The following is a 14,454-nucleotide window of genomic DNA, read 5'->3' on the forward strand; positions in this document are numbered from 1 at the left end:
TATCTTTCAGAAGTAACTCTGGCATCTGGGTTACAGTTTTAAGACGGACATTAAAAATTTGCAAGGTAAAAATAAGTTTCCCATTAAGGTATGTACTAGCTATCAATAAGATTTTATAGTTTAAATAGATCATATTCAGTGGTATTTTTAATAAGATTTCTTTTGATTTGGTATGTCACTAATTGAGCTTTAAAGCAGCTGATACAAATCAATAAACTAAGTTTCAAACTCAAAAGCTATGACTTCTTAAATTATTTTGCATTGCCAAAATAATACAGGTACTTTCGACTTTTTGCATTTGCGCAAAAATTTTTAATGACAGCAGCTACTATCCACGTGGGAGAATGTGGTGGATAATAATAACATCTGAAAAATATTCCAAATATACTAATAGGAGTAATTAAAAGGGATTTATCTTAGTATCTATTATTCTTTCCTTACAGCTCTGTTGCTCACATTGGGAAGTAAAACTTCCCATATCAGACAACATTATCTGATAAACTCACCACTTCTAAAATTAATACCCATTCAAGCATCTCTCCCCATTTAAATCTTTATCTGCCCATTACATAAGGCTTGGATCAATCTTTACATGGTTGTCCGATCTTGCAAAAAAAAAAAAAAAAAAAAAAAAAAATGAAGTAATTTTAAAATAGCCAAAAACTGATTAAAAAGTAAAAGTATAAATCTTGCAATAGATATGGGATTATATAGTGTCGATAAACTGAGTTTAGGTAATTGCTTGAGAAATAATATCCCAAAGCCTTTGACAAGGGAGAGAATTTCAGAGTTAGATAAGTTAGAACTTGAAGAAAAGCAAATAGCAAGGGTGATGATTCAGTTGTTGCTTCATAATAGAATTACTTAAGAACCAAAAAACTAACTCTTGGAAAAGTCAATGAATTAATACATATGTGTGTAAAACTCAAGTTCATTAAGATCATGCTGGAAAAGTTTAAAGATAAGTAAAGGTTACCACATGTGATTTTACAGAATGGTTGAAAATTTATGTGCTGACTCATCCCCAAAAATTCACAAATTCATTTTTAGGCCTAAAAATTAGATGCAGTGGCAATAGTTTTATTGTTTTGTGGCAAATATACTTATTTTCATAAATTTTGATTTAATTTCTCAAGACAGACACCAACCATTTTTTCATTTGGTAGCATAAAAACATAATTACTCAATTAAAGCAGATTTATTTTTGTTCTTTTTTCTGTTACTAATTATTTCAGTTTATAAAGATGTATTGCACATCAATATACATAATAGTTTCTAATTTCTGTTACAATATCTTGTTCATAAAATAGAATTAGCTGTAAAAGTAGTACTGAATAGTGATTTGGTATAGACAGCAGAACCAGCCTGGTGGGTTTCAAACCCCATATCCACCATTACTTGCAGTCCAACATTAAGCAAGTAATTTCTTCTTGCCTCAGTTTTCTCATCTGTAAGATGGGGCTAATATTAGTAACTACTCAAAGGCTTGTTTTAAAGATTAAAGAGTCACTATCCAGTAAATGTATTTATAACTGTGTCTGAACTATAGTGTTATATGAGTAAAGCTGAAAATGAGCTTTAAATCATATGTATTAGCACATCTACTATTCCTTAAATTGATGATTCCTATTCCTCTCTTAGATCACTGCCTTCCCTATTTTACTTATTCTTCCCTCTCTCCTATTTCTGAATATCTTCTACCACTACTTTACTACTTTAGTGAACTAAATCCCAAAATAATTTTGTTAATTTGCCCTAACTGTTGGAATTCTAGTCTAAGATCAGATTTTTGGAAATCTTCATACCTCAATTTTTTAAATGACACAAAATAAAAAGTATCACTTTAGTCATTGTACAAATATCCTATTTAGAATGATTATAAAACATCTTTATTCCCTGAACTTGTAAAAAATTCTCTAAATAAAGGAATTATCCATTAAAGAGACAAAGGTTTAGCAAATAAAACTATAAGACACTCTATTAATTTCCAATATGAGATAAACAATATTTTTTTCATATATGTATAACTCATGCAATATACTTTGGCTGAAAAAATAGCTGTTATTTATCTGAGATTCTAATTTAACTGTACATATGTCTTCAATCTCACAAACTTAAATAGAGCTGGAAAAAATCTGTTAAAAACTTTTAAAATTAATTATATTGTATAAGCATATACATTTCTAATAGAATTACACTAAGCAGATATAATTTTTGTCTAATTTCAATTCTTGCATGAATAGCATCTGAATTTTGCTTTATCATTGATGCAAGAGTAATTAGTTTCACCTTTTATTTATTTATAAAAGTTCATAATTTCAAAAAATATTTCTATATTATGTATGTAGTAGCTTGAAATTATACCTTCTGCTGTCTTTTTTAAGTAATGGAAACTTAAAACCCGACCGAAAAAAAAATCACACCTTGCAAAAATGAGTCTTGAGGCTAGAATTCTACTTTTACTGTGTTAAAAGACTTTGGTGAAAATGAAAAGAGATATTATATAAATAGCACTTTATCTCAGAGGTGAATTTTGCTAGAGCAGGTATATAATACCATTAATCACCTCAATGGTGTTATAACACAGGTTTTCCAAGTCAACTTCCTTGATTTAAGTAATATCATTTAAAAGGCTACTTGACTATCAACTAGCTCTTACCAAATATTATTTTGATTAGCAAAATTGGAGAATAATTCACAGGACTTTCACAGATGGCTATTCACGTTCTAAGTGTGTATCGGTGCTTCCTATTTTCATCTAATCTCTGACTTGGAGAAAATTTAATAGAAATTTTTCTAAATCTGAGCAAAAAGTTTGATATTTGCATGTCTCTGGTTACCGAATAGTAGAAAGATCATCTATATCATATTCTCCTAGAGAGAATCAGAGCAGCAATAGCCCTATAAATGATTATGGGACACCAGCAAGTCCCCACCAGCTCTGATAGAGTTGTTGCATCTCCACCTCCGTGTTAATACCTTTCCACCCTAACCTCAAATTGTGGCATCACTCCTAAAGACAGACAGCAAAGGCATCTGTATTGTCTCTAAATTTCACTGTTAAGGCATAACCACATAACAGTAGTGGGGAGATAGAGCCTTTAGCTTTCTTATCAATTCACAAAGTAACCTAGTATATTATACTATTATACTATTTATAAGGGTGAGCCAAAAATGTTTATGGATGAAAGAAAGAAAAGCATTCCAAAAAAGAGTTTGGAGCTCTTGTGAGGAACAGGGGAGGAAAAGAAAGGCCTCAACAGATCACTGAAGCATGGTGTCATGATCTTGTGGGGTCAGCAGAAACCAGTGCAGAAGACTGGAATTAGCTGGACCCTCACACATCAGAACTCTGAGTTAATCTAAGGGCCTGTCTTACTGTTTTCAACTCCATCCTGTCATTTTTCCGGGCCCTTCTGACCTTGATCCTCACCTTACCAGTACCTCGACTATATTTGCTATATAAAGAGAAAGTGAGAACAGAACCATGCTAAAATAATTCCTTATTGAGATCACTAAGATCACAGAGATAATAAGTCAGTGTTGAAATTTAAATTTAGTCTGTCTGATACAAAGCAAGTAAGCTTTCTATTACACCCCACTGCTGAGAGGGAAGACAAAGAATGCGAAACAGCGTGGAAAGAATGAATTCTGATACATAGGATGTCTCTAGTATATTAATTGAAATGCATTCATTCCACTTACATGAAGCTCTTAGCTGCCCTTGAATTAAACTGGTGTTAGCCTACATTCTTGAGAAGATCTATGCACATTAATTATAGTGGGGCAATACTTCTAAAGTTGCATATTGCTGTTCTTTTCTACACGGGTCCTTCTGTTTATACCACTTTATACTACATTTCACGGTCTTTTTACCTCTATTTGCTTTCCTCAATATAACCTTCACCAATTCTGTGTATATATATACACATATACGCATATGTGTATATATACGTATATGTATGTATATATACACATATGTATCTATACACAGACACTACATATGTGTATATATAAAATAATATATAATGTATGTGTGTATATATGTACGTATATACACACATGTATGTATATATACACACATACATGTACACATATACATATGCACTAGTTCTATAATGAAAGCTATATGCTGTTCTTCTGTTTTCATCTTTCTTAGACTCATTCTAGATAAAACTATTTTCAACATGCATTTGAGTTATTACCAAAAATATAATAATATTTCAATGTCCTCTGTTTTATCCATAAAGAGCTTTAAATTCTGCTTCTAAGAATCACACTCTTGCCGGGCATGGTGGCTCACGCCTGTAATCCCAGCACTTTGGGTGGCCGAAGTGGGTGGATCACCTGAGGTTGGGAGTTCGAGACCAGTCTGACCAACATGGAGAAACCCCATCTCTACTAAAAATACAAAATTAGCCTGGCATGGTGGCACATGCCCGTAATCCCATCTACTTGGGAAGCTGAGGCAGGAGAACCACTTGAACCTGGAAGGTGGAGGTTGCAATGAGCCGAGACTGAGCCATTGAACTCCAGCCTGGGCAACAAGAGCGAAACTCCATCTCTAAATAAATAAATAAATAAATAACAGTCTTAAATATAGGTCTACCCTAGCCTGTGAACAGAACTAGACTCTCTCACCAAAAATACCAACATCCAGGACAGGCGCGGTGGCTCACGCCTGTAATCCCAGCACTTTGTGAGGCTGAGGTTGGTGAATCATGAGGTCAAGAGATCGAGACCATCCTGGCCAACACGGTGAAACCCCGTCTCTACCAAAAATACAAAAAATTAGCCGGGCATGGTGGTAGGCACCTGTAGTCCCAGCTATTTGGGAGGCTGATCCAGGAGAATCGCTTGAACCTGAGAGGCGAAGATTGCAGTGAGCGGAGATCGTGCCACTGCACGATCTCTGTGCCTGGGCGACACAGTGAAACTCCATCTCAAAAATAAATAAATAAATAAATAAAAATTTAAAAAATCAAACAGATAAACAGAAAAACCCCAACATCCTAATTCAAAGTTTTAGGCAACAAATAACTTTTACTGCTTTGCAATCTGATAATGTTAAATGTATCTCTTTCTTTTCAGGCTTATATGTTGACTTGGAAACCTTTAACTTTCCATTTCTTTTTCTCAGTTACAGTATATGTGCTTGATCTTCTGGTCTACTTTGTCTAGAACAATCAGTTATACACACTTAAAACACTTGAATGTAACTATCTCCGTGGTTACATAGTGTATAAATCTCAACCATGTTTTGTATCATTTCTATCTTGAGTCTACTCTCTGATCTCTTTTTTCTCTTTAGTTCCCTCCTCTAGAGATGGTTTTTTGGAACGATATATTTCAAAGACTACCTCTGATTGCTCTCTTGAATTTCATTGTAAGTCAATAAGGATTTACGATAACCTCCAGCTTAAGACTGCTTTTCTCAATAGAAATCGAATCCTTGGCTTGTTAGTTTTCCTACCTCATTTAGCTAGCATTGGCAAATAATTTGCTTCAGTATAAAAAAGCCAAATATTTTATATTTTTCTTCATCTATAAGAACTGAATATTCAGCTCCGAAGGATTTGACACATTACAATATGCCTTTTTTTCCAGAAGTCATATTATTTGTCTGCTGTGTAGCTGCTATCTAGCCTTAGAGTTAAAGGTACAGCATAAGTTAATAAACTCACCAAAGATTCCTTTTTTTCAAAAAATAGCTTTATTAAGATAAAAATCACTGGCTAAAATTCACCCATTTGAAGTAATGCATATGTTAACTTATTTAATGTAGCCATTCCACAATGTATACATATTTCAAAACATCATGTACATGAAAAAAATATATATAATTTTATGCATAAATTTTTTAAAGTATTAATATATTCACAGATGTTGTAACCATTACCACAATCAATTTTAGAGCATTGTATCACCTCAAAAAGAAATTCTATACCCTTTAGCTATTATCTCCTCATCCCCGCATCATTCAACCCCCATTCTCGTCGCTAAACAACTATTAATCTACACTCTGTCTCTATAGACTTCCTTTCTAGACTTTCATATGAATGGAATAATGTACTATGGGGACTTCAGTGACAGGCATCTTTCACTTAAGGTAGTATCTTTAATGTTCATCCAAACTGGCAGATATATCAGTACTTCATTTCTTTCTATGCTCCCTTCCAAAAATGCAATGTATTGACATGCCATTTTGTTTATCCATCTGTCTTTGATGAATATTTAGATTGTTTTCACCTTTTGGCTATTATGAATCATTATTCAGTGCTTACTATATTCATGCATACGTTTTAGTATGGACATATGTTTCCATTTCTCTTGCATATACACCTAGGAGTGGAATTGTTGAGTCGTGTGATAACTCTATGTTTGTTTGAAGGATTGCCAAACTGTTTTCCAAAGAGATTGCACAATTTAACATTCTTACCAGCGTCATATAAGGTTTCTAACTCACTGACACTGGTTATTATCCTACTTTTTTATTCTAGGCATCCTGGTGTATCTGAAGTGGCATCTCACTGTGGTTTTGATTTGCTTTCCTTTGCTAACTAATGATGTGGAGCATTCCTCATATTCTTCTTGGTAATTTGCATATCTTCCTTGGAAAACTGTCTATTGAGACCTTTTACTTATTTTTTGTTTGGGATTTTATCTTTTATTATTGAGCTATAAGTTTTTATATATTCCAAATGTAAGTAATTTAGCAAAGATCTGTTTTACAAATATTTTTCCCATTCTGTGGGGGTTTTCTTTCATTTTCTTAATGTCCTTTGAAACACAGAAATATTTAATTTTGATGAAGTTTAATTTATCTTTTGTTTGTTTGTTTGTTTGTTTGCTCATGCTTTTTGGTGTTATACGTAAGGACCCTTGGCCAAATCCAAAGTATGGAAGATTTACTCTTGTGTTTGCTCCTAAAAATTTAATAGTTTTAACTCTTACATTCAAGTTTTGATCCATTTTTATTTCATTTTTGCTTCTGATCTTAAGAGTCTAATTTCATTCTTTTGTATGTGGATATCCACTTATTCCTACATCATTTGTTGGAAAAACTATTCTTTCCCCAATGAATGGTTTAACAGTTATATCAAAAATCAGTTGACCGTAATTATGTGCGTTTATTTCTGGATGCTCAATTCTATTGCATTGATTTCTGTGCCTATCTTTGTACCAGTACTTTATTTTCTTGATTACTGTTATTTGTAGTAAGTTTTAAAGTCAGGAAGTGTGAGTCCCCATACGTTTTTCTTCTTTTCTTGGACTGTTTGGCTATCCTACATCTCTTGCAATTTTGCCTGAATTTTACAATAAGCTTATCAATTTCTACAAAGAAGTCAGCTAGGATTCTGACAGAGATTGCATTGAATCTGTAGATCACTTTGGGGACTACTGCCTTCCTAAAAGATTAAGTCTTCTGATCTATGATCTGTGCCTTAATGTCTTTGTCAACTATAATTCCTTAGGAGATTATTTTTTATTTGTAGTGCAAATATACCTGCCAGACCACCTGTATTAGTTTGTTTTCAAGCTGCTGATAAAGACATACCTGAGAAGAAAAAGAGGTTTAATTCGACTTACAGTTGCACGTGCCTGGGGAGGCCTCAGAATCATGGCGGGAGGCGAAAGGCACTTCTTACTTGGCAGTGGCAAGAGAAAATGAGGAAGATGCAAAAGCGGAATTCCCTGATAAAACCATCAGACCTCATAAGACTTATTCACTGCCATAAGAACAGTATGGGGGAAACCGCCCCATGATTCAATCATCTCCCACCAGGTCCCTCCCACAACAGGTGGGAATTACGGGAGCACAATTTAAGATGAGATTTGGATGGGAACACAGAGCCAAACCGTATCACCATCTTGTAAAAGTAGAGAGTATTTCCTTCCAATGACATGCTTTTTCTCTTCATTGTTGACGAATAAGAGGATTGATTTACAAACTTCCCTAGTTCATGTTGTGAAGAAAACAACTTCTGCACAGGAGCTATTTACAAAAATGCACTATATCCCCCTCCCCAAACCTTATCCAGAACATTCTATATGTTGAAGATGCTTTTAGTATTGGATTATTAGTTATCCATATGCATCAGCAACCAACGCTAACAAGCATCTACCTGCTACCTCACATGGTTTCTGCATTTCAGTACTTTCCTGCCCACTTATGTGATGGTTACACATACTAAAGTTACCATACAAATTAGGAGAGGGTTATATTTGACAACTATTGTTCAGTTTGTGCTTCGTAAGACTATTATGAAAATATTCTGTAGCTTTTGCATTTTCCCAAACTCCATGAAGCTCTCTTATCCCTATGTAAATCTCTCATGTGTTCAATTTTGTATTATGCAAAATTTAATAATTTGGTGTCATATGCCAATGCCTGCAGAAATAAAACTTGAAATTATGGTTTTCAAGTTCCCTTTGTTTATCCATGAATTTAGTATATAGTTGGGTTTCTCACTTGAATTGTAACTCTGAAAGGATTGTAGCATGCCCACTTTTTTCATCAACTTGACACATAAGAGTGAAATTTCATGTACTACTTTTGAGCCTTCCTAGATGCTCTGAAACACACTGGAGAGATCAGAAGGAAAATCATGATGGTTTTGCACAGTGTCCAAGATTGTATTGCAGTTAATGGCACTTGCAAAGTTGGTGGTCTGGTAATTAAGTAAGAATCAATCCACAGCTCATGTGTTTGCATACAGTGGTTCTCAATGAGAAATCCTAAGTGGTCACTTGAACTTTTATGGCAAGGAGTCAAATTCTTCTGTAAAATGTGCACAAGCAATTCTCGCTGCCTTCAGCAAGCATAAATCTTAAGCTGAGTGAAATATTCTCTCTTCCTCTCTGTGGAAATGCTACAAACAGTAATTTTTCAGCACCCTATAATACATTTATAGAATAGAAAGGATAGATGTAAATAATGTTGAAGGCCAATTCTCATGTCATATAAAATGAATGTGTAAAAGAAACCAGGTGAAATCACTGATTTATCTTTCTGTTTTTGCAGGCTTATGTTTCAATTATTACATCTCAATTGCCTCAAATGTTTTCTTCTACTCTGACTTAAAAAGCAGTTCCAAATTCTATTTACTTTTAGCATTAAACAACTGTGTTGTTGCTGATAAAACATCAACGTAAACTACATTATCTAAGTAAATACAAGTTACAAAATCCACTTATGTACAGAGAGTGGATAAACCCAGGCAAATTTTGATCTAATCTACAGTTCTTTGCTCTTTTTAAATGTCTGTGACAAAGATTATTTGAACTTCTTAGATTACTTTTGTTGACTCTTCTGGCTACTACTTCAATGTGATAAGTAATTTAAACACAACTCTTTCAAACAGTGGTCCTGTACTTTTCATTATATGTGTGGGTCTTCCTATAGAGAGTAGTTCAGATTTCAATTCTAAATGGTGAATCAAAGCACAGAAATTTAATGTTATTATTGACAAAGAAAAATGTAACTGAATGATTGAAATATTCAGCACTGAATGAAAACAAAATCCCACCTCAAAAGTTGGAATGCATATTTTAGTAAATTTATGTATTATTGCATGAAATAAGTAATTGCACAAAATATTGAATGGTTTTATTATAATATGGATACTTAATCCATAGCATTAAAATCCACCCACTTCCCTGATTTGTGGAATAGGATAATGATAGCCTCTAAATCATTGGATCATAGTGAGTAATAGATAAAAATATTATACAAAAAGTATACTATATTTATTTGGAATATTATATCATGTGTTCTCATCTTCTTATTAGAAAAAATCTATAATTTAAAAATATGATTGTTAATAAATCCTTATCATGCTAAACAAGCTGAGAAGGTTTGTTACATACTTACAAAACAAGAGCAACATGAAAATTTCTTTAAAAAAGTAAATGTTGCACTAAAAAGTAATTTTTTAATTTTTATTTTACCTTCAGGGATACATGTGAAGGTTTGCTATATAGGTAAACTCATGTCATGGGGGTGTGTATACAGATTATTTTATCACCCAGGGACTAAGCCTAGTACACAATAGTTATCTTTTCTGCTCCTCTCCCTTCTCTCATCGTCCACCCTACAGCAGGCCCCAGTGTCTGTTGTTCCCCTCTTTGTGCCTGTGTATTCTCATCATTTAGCTCCCATTTATAAGTGAGAAAATGTGGTGTTTGGTTTCCTATTCCTGTGTGAGTTTGCTAAGAATAATGGTCTGCAGCTCCATCCATGTCCCTGCAAAGGACATGATCTCATTCTTTTTATGGCTGCATAGTATTTCATGGTGTATACATAGTACATTTCCTTTACCCAGTCTACCACTAATGAGTATTTAGGTTGACTCCACGTCTTTGCTATTGTGAACAGTGCTACAATGAACATACATATGTATGTGTCTTTTTGACAGAATCATTTGTATTCCTCTGGCTGTGTATCCAGTAGTGAGATAGCTGGGTTGAATGGTAGTTTGGTTTTTAGCGCCTTGAAGAATTACCACACAGACTTCCACAGTGGTTGAACTACTTTACACTCCCACCAACAGTGTATAAGCATTCTCTTTTCTGTGCAACCTTGTCAGCCTCATTATCTGCTATTTTTTGACTTTGTAATAATAGCCATTCTGACTGGTGTGAGATGGTACCTCATTGTGGTTTTGATTTGCATTTCTGTAATGGTCAGTGATGTTGAGCTTTTTTTCACATGCTTTTTGGCCACCTGTATGTATGTCTTGTCTTAAAAAATGTCTTAATGGGATTGTTTGTATATTTTAGGTAAATTTGTTTAAGTTCCTTATAGATGCTGGATAGTAGACCTTTGTCAGATCCATAGTTTGCAAATACTTTCTCCCATTCTGTAGGTTTACTATTTACTCTGATGATAGTTTATTTTGCTGTGCAGAAGCTCTTTTGTTTAATTAGATCCCATTTGTCAATTTTTGCTTTTGCTGTCATTGCTTTTGGCATCTTCATCATGAAATCTTTGTCCATTCCTATGTCCTGAATGGTATTGCCTAGGTTGTCTTCTGGGGTTTTTATAGTTTTTGGTTGTAATTTAAATCTTTAATCCACCTTGAGTTGACTTTTGTGTATGGTGTAAGGAAGGGGTCTCGTTTCCATCTTCTGCATGTGGCTAGCCTGTTGTCCCAGTACCATTTATTGTCCGTTGCTTGTTTTTGTCAGCTACGTTGAAGATCAAATTGTTATAGATGTGTGACCTTATTTCTGGGCTCTCTAGTCTGGTCCATTGGTCTGTGTGTCTGTATTTGTACCAGTATCATCCAGTACCATGCTGTTTTGGTTATTATAGCCCTATAGTATAGTTTGAGTTAGGTAGTGTGATGCCTCCTGCTTTGTTCTTTATGCTTAGGATTGCCTTAGATATTTGGGCTCTTTTGGTTTCATATGAATTTTAAAGCAGCATTTTCTATTTCTGTAATGAATGTCTTTAGTAATTTGGTAGGAATAGCATTGAATCTGTAAATTGCTTTGGGCAGTGTCACCATTTTAATGATATTGATTCTTCTTATCCATGATCATGGAATATTTTTTCATTTGTTGATGTTATCTGTGATTTGTTTGAGGAATGCTTTACAATTCTCATTGTAGAGATCTTTCTGTGCTCGCTTCAGTAGCACATATACAAAAATTGGAACTGTGTGGAGAAGATTAGCATGACTCCTGCACAAGGATGAGATCTTTCTCTTCTCTAGTTAGCTGTATTCCCAGGTATTTCTTTTTTTTTTTTTTTTTTTTTTGTGGTAATTGTAAATGGGATTGCATCCCTGATTTGGCTCTTGGCTTGGGTGATGATGGTGTATAGAAATGCTAGTGATTTTTGTATGTTGATTTTGTATCCTGAGATATTGCTGAAGTTGTTTATCAGCTGGAGGGGCTTTTGGGCCAAGAATATGGGGCTTTCTAGATATAGAATGATGTCACCTGAAAACAGGGATCATTTGACTTCTTCTCTTTCTATTTGGATGCCCTTTGTTGCTTGCTCTTGCCTGGTTGCCCTGGCCAGGACTTCCAATACTACATTGAATAGGAGTGGCGAGAGAAGACATCCTTGTCTTGTGCCAGTTTTCAAGGGGGATGCTCCCAGCTTTTGCCCATTCAGTATAATGTTGGCTATGGGTTTGTCATAGACAGTTCTTACTATTTTGAGGTATGTTCCTTAAATACTTAGTTTGTTGAGAGTTTTTAACATGAAGGGATGTTGAATTGTATTGAAAGCCTTTTCTGCATCTGTTGAGATGATCACATGTTTTTTTTTTTTTCTTTAGTTCTGTTTATGTGATGAATCATGTTTACTGATTTGCATATGTTGAACCAACCTTGCATCTCAGAGATAAAGCTTACTTGATCATGGTGGATTAGCTTTTAGATGTGCTGCTGGATTTGTTTTGATAGTGTTTTGTTTTGTTTGTTTGTTTGTTTTTTGATATGGAGTTCTGTCGCCCAGATTGGAGTGCAGTGGTGTGATTTTGGCTCACTGCAACCTCCACCTCCCAGGTTCAAGTAATTCTCCTGCCTCAGCCTCCTGAGTAGCTGGGATTACAGGCGCGTGCCACCACAGCCAGCTGATTTTTATGTTTTTAGTAAGGATGGGGTTTCACCGTGTTGGCCAGCCTGGACTCAAACTCATGATCTCAGGTGATCCACCTGCCTAGGCCTCCCAAAGTGCTGGGATTACAGGCATGAGCCACCACACCTTGGCCTGTGGTTTGCTAGTGTTTTGTTGAAGATTTTTGCATGAATGTTTATCAAAGATATTGGCCTGAAGTTTTCTTTTTTTGTTGTGTCTCTGCCAGGTTTTGATATCAGAGTGCCATTTTCATAGAATGAGTTGAGGAGTCTCACCTACTCAATTTTTTGGAATAGTTTCAATAGGAATGACACCAGATCTTCTTTGCACATCTGGTAGAATTTGGCTATGAATCTGTCTGGTCCTGGGCTTTTTTGTTTGGTTGATAGGCTATTTATTACTGATTCAATTTCAGAGCTCATTATTGGTCTGTTCAGGGATGCAGTGATAGTGTTTCTTCCTGGTCCAATCCTGGGAGGGTGTGTGTGTCCAGGAATTTATCCATTTATTCTAAGTTTCCTATTTTGTGGGCTTATAGGTGTTCATAATAGTCTTCTAGGGTTATTTGTATTTCTGTGGAATAAGGGGCAATATCCTATTTGTCTTTTCCAACTGTATTTATTTGGAGCTTCTCTCTTCTTTATTAGTCTAGCTAGTGGTCTATTATCTTATTACTTTTTTCAAAAAACAGGTCTTGGATTCTTTTATCTTTTGAATTATTTTTCACATCTCAATCTCTTTGGTTTGGCTCTGATTTTGGTTATTTCTTGTCTCTGCTAGCTTTAGAATTCGTTTGCTCTCGCTTCCCTAGTTCTTTTAATTATGATGTTACATTGTTAGCTTGAGATCTTTCTAACTTTTTGATGTGGACATTTAGTGCTATAAATTTTCTGCTTAACACTGTCTTTGCTATGCCTCAGAGATTCTGGTATATTGTATCTTTGTTCTCATTAGTTTCAAAGAACTTCTTGATTCCTACTTTAATTTCATTATTTACCCATAAGTCATTCAGGGTCAGGTTGATTAATTTCCATGTAATTATATGGTTTTGAGCAATTTTCTGATTCTTGAATTCTAGTTTTATTGCACTGTGATCTGAGAGAGTGGTTGGTATGATTTCAGCTTTCTGCATTTGCTGAGGATTGTTTTATGTCCAAATATGTGGATGTTTTAGAGTCTGTGCCATGTGGCAATGAGAAAAATATATATTCCATTATTTTTAGGTGGAGAGTGCTATAGAAACCTATCAGGTCCATCTGTTCCAGTGTTAAGTTCAGGTCCCAATATCCTTGTTAATTTTCTGCCTTGATGATCTGTCTAATACTGTCAGTGGGATGCTTAAGTCTCCCACTATTATTGTGTGGGAGTTTAAGTCTCTTTGAAGGTCTCTAAGAACTTGCTTTATGAATCTAGATACTCCTGTGTTGGGTGGGTGTGCACGTGTGTGTGTGTATCATATATATCATATATATATCATATCTATCATATATAGCATATATGTATCACATATATATCATATATATACCATATATATGATAGTTAATTCTTCTTGTTGAATTGAACCCTTAATCATTATGTAATGCCCTTCCTTGTCTTTTTTGATCTTTGTTGGTTTAAAGTTTGTTTTGTCATTAATTAGGATTGCAACTTCTACTTTTTTCTGTTTTCCATTTCATTGGTAGATTTTCCTCCACTCCTTTGGGTCTACAGATGTCATTGAATGTGAAACGGTGCCATTCCATGTGTATCTTGAAGACACATACCATTGTGTTTTGTTTCCTTATACAGATTGCCACTCTGTTCTTATTTTATCCAATAAGAAATGGTAGAGAACATAAAATTGTCTGAAAGTTTTCAAA

General features: G+C 34.5%; 1 non-coding gene across 1 annotated transcript; it reads left to right on the forward strand.

Annotated features, from left to right (window-relative positions):
• The first annotated feature begins 11,626 nt into the window (after positions 1-11,626).
• LOC126960215 (U6 spliceosomal RNA) lies at positions 11,627-11,732 on the forward strand. Its single transcript, XR_007727792.1, has one exon. It is a non-coding gene; the product is annotated as a U6 spliceosomal RNA (small nuclear RNA).
• Positions 11,733-14,454: the final 2,722 nt, after the last annotated feature.

Source organism: Macaca thibetana, chromosome 7, assembly GCF_024542745.1.
Source record: "Macaca thibetana thibetana isolate TM-01 chromosome 7, ASM2454274v1, whole genome shotgun sequence".
Classification (NCBI taxonomy): domain Eukaryota; kingdom Metazoa; phylum Chordata; class Mammalia; order Primates; family Cercopithecidae; genus Macaca; species Macaca thibetana.